The sequence below is a fragment of the Triticum urartu genome, chromosome 2A (genome assembly GCF_056163025.1).
Source record: "Triticum urartu cultivar PI428250 chromosome 2A, HENAU_Tu73, whole genome shotgun sequence".
Lineage (NCBI taxonomy): Eukaryota > Viridiplantae > Streptophyta > Magnoliopsida > Poales > Poaceae > Triticum > Triticum urartu.
This window is the reverse complement of record NC_141874.1, coordinates 46,220,070-46,228,777: the sequence shown is the minus strand read 5'-3', so window position 1 is coordinate 46,228,777 and position 8,708 is coordinate 46,220,070. Positions and strand designations below refer to the sequence as shown.

The 8,708-nt window shown below is 41.5% G+C and overlaps 1 long non-coding RNA gene across 2 annotated transcripts; it reads right to left on the bottom strand.

Annotated features, from left to right (window-relative positions):
- Positions 1–242: 242 nt before the first annotated feature.
- LOC147983532 (uncharacterized) lies at positions 243–3,565 on the bottom strand. 2 transcript variants are annotated; one of them, XR_015614980.1, is made up of 4 exons: positions 3,503–3,565; positions 1,837–1,887; positions 1,084–1,218; positions 243–492 (listed from the first exon to the last, which is right to left on the bottom strand). It is a non-coding gene; the product is annotated as an uncharacterized LOC147983532 (long non-coding RNA). The 2 variants fall into 2 exon arrangements; XR_015614981.1 differs by lacking the exon at positions 3,503–3,565 and adding an exon at positions 2,676–3,482.
- Positions 3,566–8,708: the final 5,143 nt, after the last annotated feature.

The window sequence follows — 8,708 nt, the reverse complement described above, 5'->3', positions numbered from 1 at the left end:
GACTGAAACCGTTGAGCTGCCGGTCACATTAACTAAGAAGGTCTGGCATCCATAAAGAAAACACAGGGGCAGACCTCAGACATTGAGCAGCAGAATACATTGACCAGCAAAACCACAATCGTAACCACAGTTGGAATAAAAACAAACACAAGACGTGCGAAGCATACATAGTAGCAAGTAAATACGCAAAGAACAACAGAAACCAAACTGTCAAACACACAGAAAAAAATTAAGAGGGTCAAGAGGAGTTAGTGTGATACCTCAACAGGAACCAAAGACTAAAGCCAAATTCCAAACGTGAGAATGATCAGTGCGGCACATGCAAGAATGCACAGAAATTGATCCTACTCCTGATCAACTACTTGGCCTTTGCGGTAACCGCTGAAATAGTTGCTGATGCTCCTTTTAGCCTAGTTATGGAATCATTAAGCTCGACAGTCCTTCTTGAGCCCTTCTCTCCATTGGCAGGTACGTTTTCAGCACCGCTAGGTCCTGCAATACAAAGAAATGCCACAGGAAAGGAAATCAAATGATGAAAAAATGAATCACCAAGAGGATTGACCTATGAAGCTAAATCTGTTTTCTAAATTCTGGCCCTCGTTAATGACTACATTTTCTATTCATATGACTCTGTGTACTTCACTGTTGTTAGATACCACAAAGCTCTCATCGGGCCATTCTTAACATGAAATATCTTCACCTTGATGTAAGCACAAAGTTGATTATGTTCTTAACCATTTCTACCACGAGGCATATGTTCAGAAGAACTGACACTCGCTTGCAAGTTAACAAACTGCATAGGCACACATGTTGTTCCCCTGAGTTGACAAAAAAATGGAATTAGCATGTCGGGGAAAACAACACAATTAAATGACAATGGATTTATTTTACCAAAAGCAAATTATATGCTTTTCCTGGGAATGTTGTTGTTGCTTAATATGTTTTAATGCTAGCTTTCATCCCATGATTGATAGGAATGAAAAAAATTGAAATAGGAAATTATTTGGTTAAGAAAAGATCGACATGCGTGAGTGTCCTTAGTTCTTAGGGAAACAGAGAGTTCTTAGGGCTCAATACTATTACCTAAGTGCTTTTACCAACAATTTCCCAAACACCACCATACTGGTTCATGCCCAGAACTGAAGCCACCTTGGAACTGCTATCTTCATGATGCATTATACCCTTGAGGGTCTCCAGGTTCGTTCGCTACAGCTCGTCCTGTGCGCCGTCGTCATCGAGGGGTGAAACAGAAATGCCAATCGATCAGACCTAAACCCAAACCCTAACAAACAAAACAAGGGAAATATGAAGCTCCTGTAGAAACACTCCCCATCTCCGATCACTGGTCTAAATTCTGAATAGCCATCAAGATTGTTCATCCCATTAGAAGAAACAATATAATGATTCCTTACTTCGGAGATGGGTTGTGTCTGCAACAACCACACAAATACGAGAATTGAAATTACAGAGTACAACATGGAAACAACATATCTAAAAATGTGATGGAAAGTTTGTTTTTATTCCAATTTTCGGTTTTTGAAACCACTATCATATATAATCCCATCACCGATATTGATTTGTTGCTGTTCAATAAGAAAAGAAGAGTATATATGTTATTGTCTAATAAACTCAACAACAGTACAAGTATGATTTAGATTCCATCAAACTATCACAACCAAGAGTTAACATACAATTTAGTATCCATAAAAGAGAAAATAGTCCTTCTGAACAGTTCATCGTACAGTTGAATCAAAGTATCTTGTGATCTAGGACTTTCATCCTTATATTTCACGCACTTAAAATTCGAACATCACATTAGGCAAAATGGAGACAAACCTGGTGCCGCACATGTCCCGAACATATTTGCCTTCCTTCTCTACAAAAAATCTATTTGACAAGAAATGAAGAAAACGAAGTTAAAAGTCCATATATCCTGCCAGTCTTACAATTGTACAGAATCAACAAGAAGTCGAGCATTTTCCTTTTCCCAGTAAAAAGAAACAAGAATGTAATAGCAAGACCACAAACGTTCAAGTCCAAAGCTCTTTATTTTCGGGAACTAATAAATGGAAGTGTAAATGAAATTAGATTCTGAGGTTTCTGAAAGAGTTCGAGGTACCAATCAACCAAATGCCGAAACTTCTCAACCAAATCCTGAAGTGGTCAGACATTTTGCATGTAAATGACAAATGATTTAGAGAAATTATGCTTGGTTATGCCGTCTTGAACTAATGTCTAGACTAAATCTTTTGATAGCAATATCTGTTTACAAAGGAAGTCGTACATTCGACTTCAGGCCCTGTTACAAAAATATTGCAGTAATCAGGACATGACCTCGTGATTTCCACAAATTTTACAGGGAAATTGCAACAAGATAGCCATGCGCTTCAATATACAATGCCAGATTTATGAAAGACCCACAATCAACAAGGATGTGTGTACTGCTGCCAACATTTGCCCAAGATTCCTCCTCTACTCTAGGACGCCACATGATGCACTAACCAAGATTCCTTGCCTTGATTAAACTAATATGTCCAGAATTAACATTAACAAGCAGAAATCAAGAATCCAATTCCAGTTTCTATGCACATAAAATAGTTAAGTACAGGAATGCTCATATGGTCATACTACCCAAGAATCACAAGTGCGAAGATTAAACAAGATTCAGGTCATACCCTGTTCTTGAGCCAACTCCAGGGCGATTTCCCCTTTTCAGGCCTGGGTCTCACCTCCTACTCCATGGAGTTAGCATCAGGATTCACACATTTTGTATTAGCAAGGTGAAAGGACTAACAAGATTGAAAAATGTGGATGTGTCCAAATCCTATATACTCTTGCCGATTTTTATATGAACTGAGCTTCGACTTTCGAGGCTTTGTAGTCAGATTCAAACGTTTAGGTAACAGATGGCCAAAGGCCCAAACTTCTCGACCAAACTCCAGGATGGAGTAAGAGACCAAAGGCTTTTGCATAAAAGTGGTCGAGGATCTAGACAATGTACGTCAAGTTAAGTAATACAGTGCAAGCATTCAGATTAACTTCTCCTATAATACGAGTCATTTACACTGAAAACTGATTCATTTTGAGTTAAGGATTTGTTGCAAAAGTATCACAACAACCATTGCCACGACATGATCCTCATATCTCCCCACATTCTCCACTTGCAGCAAAATATGTCATCACGCTGAGTAGGAGAATCAATTAGCACAAGACTGGAAACCTAAATCTTGAACAGTTTCCAATAATCACAACAAGATGCTCGTTTGTCTCTAAATTCACACTGCACCACAAGAAGAACCCCGAGTCATAATCATGAAATACCTAATCAAACGGTCCCCAACATTTGCCCAAGATTGCGCGTGTATTACTCTAAATCATCCCCAAGATTTCAACAAACTGAAGAGATCACACTTCCACACCCTGAACAAGAAAATCATCACAGTCCCATACTCCAAATCACAATTCAGCAAGCAAGAAGACCAGATTCAGATTCAGGCTATACCTTTTCCTTTCTCAGGAGCGCATCCTTGGCGTATGACGATTCCACCTGCTCGAGAAGAAACCAAGTAAGGCTCAAGAACGCACTCTAGTAACTCCAAGAAACAACATCGCGGAAGCCCGTCACCAGCTGCTCCTTGCCTTCCTCCATGATAACCGCCCGCTGCTGTCGCAGGATATGGTGGAACTCCAGTTCCTAGTCGAACGACCCTGTCACGTTCCTCTGCACCATCATCCTCATCCCCGCCGTGGAGATTGACCCAAGGCAAAGGCGAAGTCGGGGAAGCTGCTCGCGGAGCTTGGGGGAAAAGGTGCCGGAAAGGGAACGGCGGCAAGCCTGCCCTTCCTGTCGACCCACGCCGCGGCGGAGCTCGACCCATCGACGCCGCCTCCGAGGTAGTCGTGGGAGGGGGTGGAGGAGTTGCTGCTGCCCGCGGAGCTCGGAGGAGAAGGAATCATGACCAACTCCTTGCCCTTCCGAGGGTCCACCACCGTGGCGGGGCTCGACCATCGGTGCCGCCTCCGGCCTGCTCGAGGTGGAGGGGCGTCGCGCGGGGAGGTGGCTGGTGGCGGCGTGAGGAGAATAATCGAGGGAGAGGAGAGAAGGCGGCGGCGTCCTCAAGCGAGAAGGGGGTCGTGCGCAGACCCTTGGCTAGGTAGGTTTTGCCCGACTGCTTTCGATCTCGTAATTTTTTTCTACCGCTAATCTATACCACTGTATAGTGTACGAGTTTTGAATGAATCTAGAATAGCAATCCTGATCGTTGGTGCTCTCAATCTAACGGTTGGGAGCAGTGGGATTTGCATGAACAGTGGCTGCTTCAAATCCATGTCTGATATTTCTAAAATTCGCTGTGTGACCCACCATCTAACCATGCTCTGGATCTTTCCACTATGGGCTGGACTACACACTTGCTCCTTTAAATTATTTATTAATTCGTACTACCTGGCTACATGTATGCATCGACCGCTTCACGAGAGACTGGCATGTGAGCCTAGCATTGCAATGTTGTATACATGATGAACTTTTTGATTTTCTTATTATTTGAAACAAGTAGTAAGGTACCTAGGATAATTAGAATGAGAAAAAAATGTGCAAATAACCTATCAAATAGTACGTTTTGACTTTTTTACTTTCTTAGCCGACATGAGATAGAGATGGTGAAAATTTATAATTAATCACACTTCTTCTTTTCACATCATTTTTCTCCAAAAAGAAAGTTTAGTATGAGTCCAATAAACAGAAGGACTTCCTAAACAATTTTTATATATATAAAAGGGCAAAGATTATATCTAATGTTTCATACAAAGAAAATCATTGTACTATGTTTATTGGGGGAATAGTTGTTATCTGGCCTTGCCAAGCCCAAAAATGATTCCACAAATGTCTATTGGATATCTGCATTTGAAGCTTCTATGAAAATTTTATCATAGTATGCGTACTTTAGTTTTTTACACTAATTTAGTACCATGCTTATACGTAATCAGCTGACGTGCAAAGCACGTACAAATTACTAATACAGTAAAAGGACACGTGCACCGCGCGGTTACTGGCCCTTCGTGCACACCTTATTGTTTCTAATTTGTCCTGATGACCAGGAAGAGGAGCACCCGTCACCACGTCGGTGGGGCAGATCAATTATATTTTCCAAGAAAAAAAGGTGCGGTGTTAATCAATGTGCCGAAGGACTGATTAACAGTGCTGAGGAGGAATTAGCTCAGATGGAAGCTTGTATCTGGTACTACATGCGTAGTCCTGGGTCCTGCGTTGATCTACTTGTCTAACCCATACCTTTGTATAAATCTATCAACAGTTCTAAGATCAAGAAAATCTGTTGTAGGAAAACAACACGTTAGGATTGCTCTTAATTAATAGAGAATGAGAAAAATAACACAACTTATCTTGATGGCATGTTGCATGGATATAATTTCTATAGTGGTAGTTGGTCGGTTAGCAAGATTCCATTACTGGGACCAAGTTTACTTTTTTTTATTCGAAAATTGTTTTTTTGGAGGGTGCGGGAAATTCGGTTTCCAAAATATTTCGACAAATCCAGCTTTTTTGCATGAAATTTTGAAATGAATTTTGAATTCAAATGTTTCTTACATCTAAATATACTTAGTTTAACACAATGCATACACGAAGCGCTTCCGATTAAATTGGTCAAGCTGGCTTCCTTACCTATCCAAGATCACTAGTTTGACTAATTGCTACGGGCACCTAAATCAATTTTTTCAAAGCGTTGGATAAAGCAAAAAAAAAGTATTTCGCACTAGAGAGAATTGAAATCGCAACGTGACACTGGCAGGTTGCACACCCTACAACTGGGTAAAGTCATTTCATATGCAATGTATGTGCCCGACTCAAAAAAATATGTAATGTATGTATATGAAGCATATTGACACGGTTTCTATCGTTTAATTTCAAAAGAACTGGGCGGTAACCAAGTTTTCGGAGACCACTGAAATTTTTGGTTTCCAGTCTGTTATTGGCCGGAGAAAAACCAATCTGGGTACATCGTCAAAATTGCAATAACCACAAGTTATCGAATTCCATCTTAAAAGTGGCTTTACTCGGCAACAGGAAAGGTTACTAAATCCTAAATGATAACGCCCACACGTGTGGCACTTATTAACATGGCCGAAACACAATCGATGTCGTTCGATTCATTTGCACGAATATTACAGTAGTTGCCATCTGGATCAAGAGCCACGTAAGCAGCCAACGTCGTTTGGGCGTTATCATTTAGTGCCACATGTGTGGGCGCTCCTCGCCCGAATGGACACACGACGCTCGCCCCAACGTGTGGGTGAAACTCCTCTTCATCCACACGACGCTCGCACGGTGATAGATGGCAACTACAGTTGTGCATATGTGACAACTATAGTTGACCATGCATGGCAACTATGGTTTGACCACACGTGGCAACTAGTTAATCACACACGACAACTATGTTTGACCATACATGGCAACTATGGTTTGACCACACGTGACAACTCTAATTAGTTACACATGGTAACTATAATTAATGATGTATTGCAACTAATGTTAATCACATATGGCAACTATAGTAATTAAACATGACAACTATAGTTAATTACACATGGCAACTAAAGTTAATCACACATGCGTTCGCGCTCACGGGATAGGGGTGAGCAGTTGGCACACAGGGTTGTGTGGTCCATCGTAGCTGCACCCGAACGTGTGGGCAGTTTTAATGTTCGCCCACACAGGGCCGTGTCGGCTGGCTTCTGGATACAACCGGACGAGTCGTGTGGTCGGGTGTCCATTGTGCCATACGTGTGATAGTTATCGGCGTCCTACTAAATAACAACAAAATCTGTTGAGCAAAAAGCAAGCGATCTCATAACATGAAATTTTAGATTCCTCAGGAACCCCTGCACTATATCACTATTCAATATTCATTTCCGTACTCTGGGAAGGTGAACAAGTCTTGTGATCATAATTATCTTGATTGATACTTCCTAACTAAACATGGAGAGACATGCCCAATATATTTTCAGCCAACTATTTGCTGAATTAGACCGGCAGCGTTGCCCATATTTTGATGAATAGTTTTCAGTTTGGCTTGAGCGGCACAGTGGTTCGCCCATGCATTTGACCAGTTCGGCCCATGATCGATATGCAAACCTAACAGAGAGTTTAATTAGCAAATGTTTCCGCCCCGGCACGTCGGCTTGCATGCACATGGCGCAATAATGTGGGTGCCAAATCTAATACTGGTCCATATTAATCCTACTCCATATCTAATACTAGCAGATGTTCTGAATCAACCCATATGTACCGTGCAGCCATGAATCACTTATGTGGAGTTGTGGACTATGCATTATTGCATTGCATATGCGACCGGGATTTAAAATTTTACCAAAACTTTGGCGGCAACAATTTTTTTCTCATTTGGTTAGATAATTTCAGTTGTACATAAATTCAAGGTAAGTTGAAAGATAAGTTTTTCAAACTATATATTTCCAGCCCACTGGCAGAATTGCTATCCCAAACTGAAAGATTCTTTCACTCACTTTGCCCTTTCTAATACTGGTACACAATCACACACAAAATTCAGGCACGTATACAAAATGTAGTCTGTGATCCAAATTAACTAACGCTACCTCAGGTCAACTTTAGTACAAAGTTGTACAATATATTGTTAATTGGTATGGATCAGCGGGAGGGCGAACAAAAGTTTGTTTGTCAATTTAAATGGTTATTCTCTGTGCTTGACTCATAGTGTGAAGCTGGTCTATAAATGTAGTCTCCGATCCAAATTAATTAACGCTACCTCAAATCAGCTTTAGTACAAAGTTGTACTAAAGTAGTGTTAATTGATATGGATCGGAGAGAGTACGGAGAAAAGTTTGTTTGCCAATTTAAATGGTTATTCTCGGCGATTGACTCGTAGTGTGAAGCTGGTCTATAAATCATTATTTTGAATCGCATTAGCTAAATGACAGTCAACTGAATTTCAAATTGGGGTCAATCGATTTTTGAGAGTTCGCGGAGGAAAGAAAAGAGAAGAAAGGGGCTCATCGGAGGGCTACCCCATTATCTATCTTAGGGTTTAGCATGGGGGCGATGGTGGGGCTTCGCCGGAGAAAAAACTTGACACCGGAGGGGGGAGGGGGGGAGAGAGTGGGGCTAGATGGGTGGCCGGGGGTGGTGGGGGGACAGTTCAGGGGAAGGCGGTCGCGGGTGGCGGGGGCCGGCGGTTCGACCGGCGGCCCCTTTGGCAGTCTGCTGAGGAGGAGGAAGAAGGGTTATGCGCCGTAGGATCTTTGTCCAAATATAAAAGTCACATGACTTGCATGTCGCCATTCCCTTTTTACTCCCGGCACTTACTCATGGTGGAGTGAAGCTGTAGGCACTTACTAATGGAGGAGTGAAGCTAGCTGCTCTATAAACTAGATGATGCCCCGCGCGTTGCTGCGGGAATTGGTTGCAATATATTTCAATAAGATTAGATTGTGTGAAATATAAACTTTTAGATTAACAACACATGAACCAAAATTAAACATGCATATGACTTATTATATGTGATAAAATATTTATTGAATTTAAGTTGAACAATAGAATGATAATTATTCTCCCATGCATGGTTGCATGTGGTGGTGGGTCTTTATCATGCATGGTTGTATGTTATGGTGGGCCTTATCCCATCTATAATTGTATGGTGATGTGGCATGCTTGCATG